This window comes from Tiliqua scincoides, chromosome 1, assembly GCF_035046505.1.
Source record: "Tiliqua scincoides isolate rTilSci1 chromosome 1, rTilSci1.hap2, whole genome shotgun sequence".
NCBI lineage: Eukaryota > Metazoa > Chordata > Lepidosauria > Squamata > Scincidae > Tiliqua > Tiliqua scincoides.
The window spans coordinates 46,198,542-46,207,305 of record NC_089821.1 but is presented as its reverse complement, the minus strand read 5'-3'; the positions used below and the strand labels follow the sequence as shown (position 1 = coordinate 46,207,305).

At 46.4% G+C, this 8,764-nt stretch overlaps 1 protein-coding gene across 7 annotated transcripts in view; it reads left to right on the top strand.

Moving 5' to 3' along the window:
* The first annotated feature begins 858 nt into the window (after nucleotides 1-858).
* MICAL2 (microtubule associated monooxygenase, calponin and LIM domain containing 2) overlaps nucleotides 859-8,764 on the top strand; it is a 111,227-nt gene continuing 103,321 nt past the window's right edge. For 2 of the 7 annotated variants that reach the window (XM_066639115.1, XM_066639114.1), the window contains exon 1: nucleotides 861-985. The gene's annotated coding sequence lies outside the window, so the exon portion shown is untranslated. Of the gene's footprint in view, nucleotides 986-3,391; nucleotides 3,482-8,764 lie in introns of those variants that run through there. The other 5 variants (XM_066639120.1, XM_066639116.1, XM_066639112.1 and 2 more) reach the window with 4 other exon arrangements.

The window sequence follows — 8,764 nt, the reverse complement described above, 5'->3', positions numbered from 1 at the left end:
TGGTGCTTGGAGAAATCATGGATATTTGAGCTCATTCATTCATTTATTCATTCATCTAAGTTCTGTCTCTAATGTATTTATTTAAATTTTATATTTAATTTTTTTCCGGCCAGATTTTTTGACACTCTGCCAGATATTAGATGCGGCCCTTCAACTGAAAAGTTTAGAGACCCCATTCTAGACTGACAAGCCACTGTTTAGCCACTCTGTGTGTGTGTGTGTGTGTGTGTGTGTGTGTGTGTGTGTGTGTGTGTGTTAGGGGAGAACATTAAAAAGTGTGCTCTCCCTCTTGGAAGAGCTCCCAGCTACTGAAAAGCTCCACTCCCATCCATGTCTACTTAGTTCCATTATAGTAATCGGGCTTACTCCCAGATAAGTACAGTAGGATTGCAGCCTGTATCCCCTGACCCACTGAGAGCCCAAGCCTATGCATGTCTGCTCAGAGTTATCCCCATTATAGTCAATGGGGCTTCCTCCCAGGAAAGTGTGGGTAACTTTGTAGCCTCAGAGCCCAATCCTATGCATGTCTACTCAGAAGTAAGACCCATTATAGTCAATGGGGCTTCCTCCCAGGAAAGTGTGGGTAGCTTTGTAGCCTCAGAGCCCATGCCTTTGTTTGTCTACTCAGAAGGAAGTCCCATTGGAGTGAATGGGGCTTCCTCCCAGGAAAGCGCGGACAGGACTGCAGCCCTCTGGAGGAGAAGAGCGGAGGCTCTGCCCTCCCAGCCTGCCCAGAGCGCTGCTCTGAAGACGAGCCGGCGCTCCCGCGCTCCCACGTGCGAGCTGAGGGTGACAGGACTGCCTGCTCCCGATAGGCTGGGCGAAGCCGCGCCCCGTCCCTCGCGCTCCCGGCTCGGGCTCTCGGCAAGCAGAGCCGCTTCTCGCAGCGCCGCCACCGCGCGTGAGGGATGTGCCCGCGTCCCAGGGGCCGGCGAGGAGGACGGCGCTCTCGCCCCCGCTGCCGGGCTGCCTCAGAGGACCCTCGGTAAGTCGCGGGAGCGGTGGCTCTGCGCCGGCTGCGAGGCGCCCTGGGACTCCCCGGGAGGGGACTGGCGCCCCGGGGCGCTTCGGCTCTGTCCCGGCCAGGCAGGTGGCGGCGGGGCAGCGCCGCCTGTGAGGGTCTCGCCTCGCCCGCCTCCTCGAAGGAGCCCAGCAAGCCCCCTCTGTGCGGGCCGGCGAGCTCTCGGGGCGGTGGGTTGCCAACGTCTCCTTGTGTCGAAGAGAAGCAGGACGTGGTGGAGCCGCAGGCAGCCCGGCAGAGGCGGAAACCAAAGCGGCTCGCCCGTGCGTGGGTGCTCGGGGGCAGGGAGAGCGCTGCAGCCCGAGCCTGCGCGGGTCTGCTCAGAAGTGACTTCCACTAGCGTCCATGGGAAAGTGGATAGGACTGTAGCCTCAGAGCCCACGCATGTCTACTCAGAAGGAAGTCCCATTAGAGTCCATGCGGCTGACTCCCAGGGAAGTGTGGATAGCATTGGGCTCTCAGCCCACCGCTTCCAGGGGACTCTGAATTAAGGACAGCAGGTTCTTGTTAAGCACAGGTGGATTTCTGGGTACTCCTCCTTCCAGTCAGTGTTTCTTCTCAGGTCATTGGGAGCCCAATCCTTTGCATGTTGTCTTAGGAGTAAGTCCCATTATAGTCAATGGCCCTTACTCCCAGGTAAGCACCAATGGGATTGCAGCCTCACAATTCTAAGCGTGTCTACTCAGAAGTAAGTCAATGGTCCTTACTCCTAGGTAAGTTGTGGATAGGATTGCTGCCTCAGAGCCCAATTCTGTGCATGTCTACTCAGAAGTAAGTTCCATTGGCATCAATGGGGCTTACTGCCTGGTAAATGTGGCTAGGATGGCAGCCTCAGTTGCTTACTTTGTCTCACCTCCCAAATACAACCAGGGCAAAGTTGTGTGTCTTCTAATTCTACTAGGAGTTTTCAGTTCTACCAGGGACTGTTAATAATATTAACAGTATTTATATACCACTTTTCAACAAAAAGTTCACAAAGCGGTTTACAGAGAAAATCAAATAGCTAAAAGAGTCCCTGTCCCAAAAGGGCTCACAGTCTAAAACTATGCAAAAGAACACCAGCAGACAGCCACTAGAAAAGACACTGCTGGGGTGAGGAGGGGGAGGACTGTTCTCTCTGGCTGCGAAGGAGTAGAATATAGAGCAGGGTGCCCAAACCCCGGCCCTGGGGCCACTTGCGTCCCTTGAGGACTCGCAATGCGGCCCTCAGGGAGACCCCAATCTCCAATGAGCCTTTGGCCCTCCGGAGACTTGCTGGAGCCCGCACTGGCCCGACGCAACTGCTTTCAGTGTGAGGGCAACTGTTTGACCTGTCGTGAGCTGTGGGATGAAGGCTCCCTCTACTGCTTGCTTTTTCACATCTGTGATGCAGTAGCAGCAGCAAAGGAAAGGCCAGCCTTGCTTTGTGCAAGGCCTTTTGTAGGCCTTGAGCTATTGCAAGACCTTCATTCATTCATACAAGTTCATCTTTAATGTATTCATTAATGTAAACTTATGTAAATTTATTCACATTTTAATTGTAAATTAATTCTTCCCCCACCCCTGACACAGTGTCAGAGAGATGATGTGGCCCTCCTGCCAAAAACTTTGGACACCCCTGATATAGAGGAACAGTACAGAGAAGCAATAGGGATGGTGATCATTTTTGTGTGAGGAGTTGCCCTCCTCTGGTGTTTTGTCTTCTTTGGGACAAGTCTGTGAAGTCCTTGCATGATATAGTTGGAAGCCTGCCTGCACTGTGAGTGGCACACTTTTTCCATGCCTTTTAAAAGTGACACTGTCTTTGGGTTTTCCACGCTAAACGCATGTTAGGGTACTTAGGAAGTTTTACTACAGCAGAAATTAACAGCCTCTTTTTGCTAGTAGAACCTAAAGGGGAAAGGAGGTGCGGTAGATCAGGAATGTAGATTACAAGTGGACTGGGTGTGGATTGTGGAAGGGAAGTCAGAGGTTGTTTACAGCTGGTTGTTGTGAGCATGCTGCTCCTTGTTATGGGTGAAGGAGAACTTAAATAGTATAAAAAGCCACAGAAGCTGCACATCTCTGTGATAAAAGTTGTGGTGAGGGAGGCTGTGGCTCCTGTACTGCTCCAAGCAGAATGGCTTGCAAGACATTGCCACAGTGTACAATTCATATTCATCTATCAAATTGGCTTGCATGTTTTAAGCAGCTATACTTCCAAAAGAACACAAGCAGTTCCTGTGGCCCTTGCTGATCCATTCTTGCTGGATGCTTTCTGTCAGCACACTTCTTTGCCCTGTGTATGCTCCACATAGCGTGAAATACTGTGTCTATATAAGGAGGTGTATGCCTATGCTCTAGGTTGGGGGAGAGTTGAATAGATATTTCAAACCCCTCTGAAGTCTTCATTCATTTAGCTGTGCTTTGCTCACCACTCCCTTCTCCTCTACTCCGCACTTCCTCTTCTAATCCGAAGAGTAGAGGCTGGCACATCACCTGGTAAGAGGGGCAGTGTTTGGCTTGCCACTTCAGGCACTTGGAGTTCTCTGGCTGTCCTGTGTATTGTTTCTGTGTTTCATCAGTTTTAAATGTAATTATTGGGTCATTTTTATAGTCTCTGGCTGAACACATCAACATTGTTCATTCTAAAGGCTGTAAAGAAAGCATAGATAATGACCTAACAAAATGTTCAGCAGGTGGTATTCTTTTATGCCTGCCAGTTTCTTAAATAAGATCTGCTGACAACTTTTTTCTATAGGGAAAAAAAAGACTAAGCAGCTGCTGGAATAGGTGACTTTTAAATATGCAAAAATCACCTTCCTTTGTTAAAAGGGAGTAAAATGGGGTAGACTCTAAAGCAGGGGTGCTCAATAGGTGGATCGCGATCTACTGGTAGATTGCGGAGTGCCAACCCCCCCCTTCAGGTGCCTCTGGGAGGAAACGCCGGGAGTAAGGCCCATTGTACTCAATGGGGCTTACTCCCAGGTAAGTGTGGCTAGGATTGCAGCCTCACAGCCTAATCCTAGGCATGTCTACTCAGGAGTAAGTCCTGTTATACTCAGTGGGGCTCAAGGTACGCCAACATACATTGTACACATAAATGTTATATGTTATGATGGTGCGAACATTGTAAAAAAAAACTCTGGTAGATCTCCAGGCCTTGCTGGGTTTCAAAGTAGCTCTCGAGCCAAAAAAGTGTGAGCACCCCTGCTCTAAAGAGAGGTCATCTTATTCTTGTGTTAAATGATATTCTGCATAATCCTGTTCATGTTTTCCTTTGGAAATTGTACTGAATTAAGTGGGGCTCACTCCTAGGATTGGACATAGGATTGCAGTCACTTGGGTTTTTTCCTTTTTTTTCCTTTCAAATCTTTGGGAAAATTAGACAAATATGTTTTTGTTTTTTGTGAAGTCTGGGCAGAGTCTATGGGCCTCCTCCTTGCTCAGAACCGAGCTCTACTCTGCCTAGTCTGGCAGCAGCTTTTTCAACTGTTGGCCTTGGCAGTTCGTGGTGTTGCTGTGGCTAGTGAACAAGCTTGGTGGGTAACATCTATTTCCTCCTGCACAGAACCAAGGAAGTCCATTTCATCTAAGGTTGAGCTTTGTTTTTAACAATTGAATTTGTGTTTACAACATCATTTTGTTTTAATTTGACCGCTTTTTAAGACCATTAGCTTCTCGGCAAACACAGAGAAAACTTTGTAAGCTGCTCTGAACCAATAGAATAAGTTGAACAAATAAATCAAGTGTTTATAGCAGATCTTACTTTGTCTTTTACCCATCCTCTCAGCATGACAGAAAGATACAATTTCTGTTCATGATAGGAAAGGGTACTGAGTAAGCAGTAATGCTTCTGACAAAGTGCTCACTCAGCATCAGATATGTAAATCTCTTGTGGTTGGGGGGAAAGAATGTGCAAAATACGAGTTGTTATCACTCAGACGTGTGACTCTTATGGATAACTCTTTCATTCACTGGCTCATCAATGTTTTTTTCCACTGTGTTGGCCCTAATTAGATGTGGCATCCATTATTATTGTGGCTTTGAAGTCTGGACTAGTATTATTGTCCTTACATGTACTGCATTTATTTAAATTGAAAGTGAGTGTTAAAAAGTACAGGCTGTAAAGTCAAGGATATCCTGGAGGTCCAAGATTACAGTAGTAAGATGAACTCTTATCTCTGTAGATTGCTGGTTTAAATTCATCATCAGTTACTAAAAGTCTGATCCACCATCTAGTTGACTTGGAGGAACTAGAATTTGCAGTAGTATTATGCAGAAGTGGGGCTTGCTTCTTGTCATGCAAGATGTAGTTGAGTAAGTATGCATAGGAGGATCATATCAGTGGCATAGCGAAGGCATCTAGCACCTGGGGGTACAAAAATTTTTTAACACCCTCATATAACATTTCAGAGGCTTCCAAAAGGCCTTAGTTAGGCCACTGGATCTTATTTAACTTTACATCTTCTTCATTAAATATGTTGCCATGGAATTTCTCAATGAATTCAAATAACATGCTTTCCAGTAAGTGCTTCAGTTGTAGCTTTATGTTTCAGTCAGGTCCACATTTGGTAATAACAATCCAAATTGTTGGGATGTATTTGAAGGATTGTGAAGTATTTGGGGACAGGAAATCATATTTACCTGTATAAACCACTTTGTGAACTTTTTATTGAGAAGTGGTATATAACAAAAAGTGTGTTTTGGGATTGGGGTACCAGCTTTAGATGTGTGCATAAATGTATATGTGTGGGATCAAGTTACAGTGACTGTTGGCAACCTTCAGTCTCGAAAGACTATGGTATTGCGCTCTGAATGGTGGTTCTGGAACAACGTCTAGTGTGGCTGAAAAGGCCAATTCGGGAGTGATAATCCCTTCCACACTGGGAGCAAGTGCAGTCTGTCCCTGGTCTGTCTCCCTGGCTGTGGCGTTCCTTCTTTGCCTCTTTGCCTCAGTCTGTTGGCCAAGTGTCTCTTCAAACTGGGAAAGGCCATGCTGTACAGCCTGCCTCCAAGCGGGCTGCTCAGAGGCAGGCTTGTTTCCCACTTGTTGAGGTCCACTCCTAAGGCCTTCAGATCTCTCTTGCAGATGTCCTTGTATCGCAGTTGTGGTCCACCTGTAGGGCGCTTTCCTTGCACGAGTTTTCCACAGAGGTGACCCTTTGGGATCCAGCCATCATCCATTCTCATGACATGACCGAGCCAACGCAGGTGTCTCTGTTTCAGCAGTGCATACATGCTAGGGATTCCAGCTCGTTCCAGGACTGTGTTGTTTGGAACTTTGTCCTGCCAGGTGATGCCTAGAATGCGTCAGAGGCAGCGCATGTGGAAAGCGTTCAGTTTCCTCTCCTGTTGTGAGTGAAGAGTCCATGACTCGCTGCAGTACAGAAGTGTACTCAGGACACAAGCTCTGTAGACCTGGATCTTGGTATGTTCTGTACCGGGGGGGGGGGGGGGCAAGTTACAGTACACTGGATTTAACAGAACTTGCATATCTTTGTTTAGAATTGCATTTATAATTGGCTTAAATACTAGAATTTCTGTTTTACTAGCATGTAGATTGGACTGACTGTGAACTTGTTTCTGGCTAAGTGATTTGAAAATTGTAGGGCTAATTCATACATCAGCATGACTAACCTCAAGTTAAGCCATTTTAAGTTCTATTGATTTCTTGGAGCATATCTTTTCCCATTAAAATCAGTGAGACTTAGGTTGTCGTCTTATGATTTGACTTTGAGCAAGTCCCACTGAATAATGGGTTTTACTTCTGAGTAGACATGCTCAGTGGCGTCACTGGGATTCGTGTCACCCAGTGCGGAGGCCTGTGCATCACCCCACGCAGTGGGCGGGGCAACGCCCCAGGTGGTGGGTGTGGTGATGTAACATCGCCCTGCCCCCACTGGTTTTTTGGCTGTACCTTTTGTTAGAAGACAGATATTTCAATGTGGTTTGTTTCATTGCATTCTGCATGAAATTATGCATTGATTGATATATAACATGATGGTATTATTCCTCCAAATTCTGATTTTAGTGATTTTGAAAACTTGTAGAGTCTCTCACACACACACCCCATGTCAACTTACCAACACCTTATTGCAGCAGTTCTCAAACTTTTAGCACTGGGACCCACTTTTTAGAATGACAATGTGTTCAGGACCCATTGGAAGTGATGTCATGGTAGAAGTTGCATCATCAGGCAAATTAAAATAAATAATTATAAATAATTAAATTAAAATAAAATAATTAAATAAGGGGGAGCCAGTCCTGTTCCACCAAGTGAATCTACTCTGAAGAAAGTCCTATTGTGGTCAATGGGGCTTACTCTCAACAAAGTGTGGGTAGGATTGCAGCCTGTGAGCCCAATCCTATGCATGTCTACTCTGAAGTAAGTCCCATAGTGGTCAATGGAGCTTACTCTGTACTCTGCCTGCAGTAATAACCCCCCAAAAAGCATCAGTGAGATTTCCAGCCCGCCTAGTTTAAAGTTCTTCTATTTCAGGCATATCAAGATAAGGACCCACCTTGCTTTTCAAGTGCAAAATAGAAAACATCCCCCTTAGCAGTTCAAGCCACTTTTTTGTCCTTTTTAGTGGGGGGGGGGGGAGGCTTCCTTCTGGAGCATTTGTTGCACTCCAGCTCCATGGGATCAGGACCCTTCTGGTGTCCTCACATTCCCCTTTGCCTGGCGTGACTGCCTACTCATGAGTAAACACAGCCACGTGGCTGAGTTTGCTTTCCATAGGGCTCCATAGAGTTGCAGCTGGGAGGGAGGAACCTCCTTGGGTGTTTTTGGGGGCTGCATTCATTGGATCAGGACCATTCTGATGTCCTTGGAGTCCTCTCAGCCTGCCCTTTCCGACAGACTAAGGCAAGTTCGCCTACCCGCAAGTAAACGCGGCCACGTGGCTTCGTTTCGGGCTCAATAGACACAGCTGGGAGGGAGGAACCTCCTCGGGTGTTTTTTTGGGGCTACATTCATTGGATCGGGACCATTCCGTCATTGGATTCCTCTCAGCCTGCCTTTTCCGATGGACTATGGCAATTATGCCTACTCACGAGTAAACGCGCGATTCAGCTCACTTTCCATAGGGTTCCATGCATTTTTTCTTTCTGGTTTATTGGCTGTAACTTTTGAAAGAAAGGAGCAAATTCTGGACATGCTTTGGCTTATGCTGTTAAATTGCTAAACTCTGACTGGCTTGTCCACTTTTTTTAAGTTATGTGTTTATGATGCCCTTGTCTACTTTAAAAAAAGAAAACTGTGAAACAAAGTTTGTAAATGTATTGGAAGTACACTTTTTGGGAAGCTGTGATCATCTGCATCTCCCTGCTCTGTGCCTGCTTAATGGTGAGCCAGAGTTTGCTGCAGTGTGTCATGCGGAATGACCAGCAACATCAACATTCTAAATGCCCATTTTGAAATTGACTAATATTTCAAATAAGTATGCTTGGTACTTTATCCTCACACCTTGATCCAGAAGTCTGCAGCAATATTATCTGCTTGCGGTGCCAGAACATCATGCATTAGTTGATTAGTTGATGGGGGGGGGAGTTATGTGCCCAGTGTAGCCATAGCTGTCAGTATGCTCAAAAGTCACAAACTAAATACTTACATGCTGGCGCAGCAAGTACATAAACTCCCTTTACAATTGGCACTCAGGCCAGTAATCTCAGCCAAGAAGCAATCTGAGTATGAAATCTGAATGACGTTCTCACTACTAAAGATGGCCACTTCAGGTCAGAGTTGAGAGATATTAATGGGAGCAGAAAACGTTTTGTTCC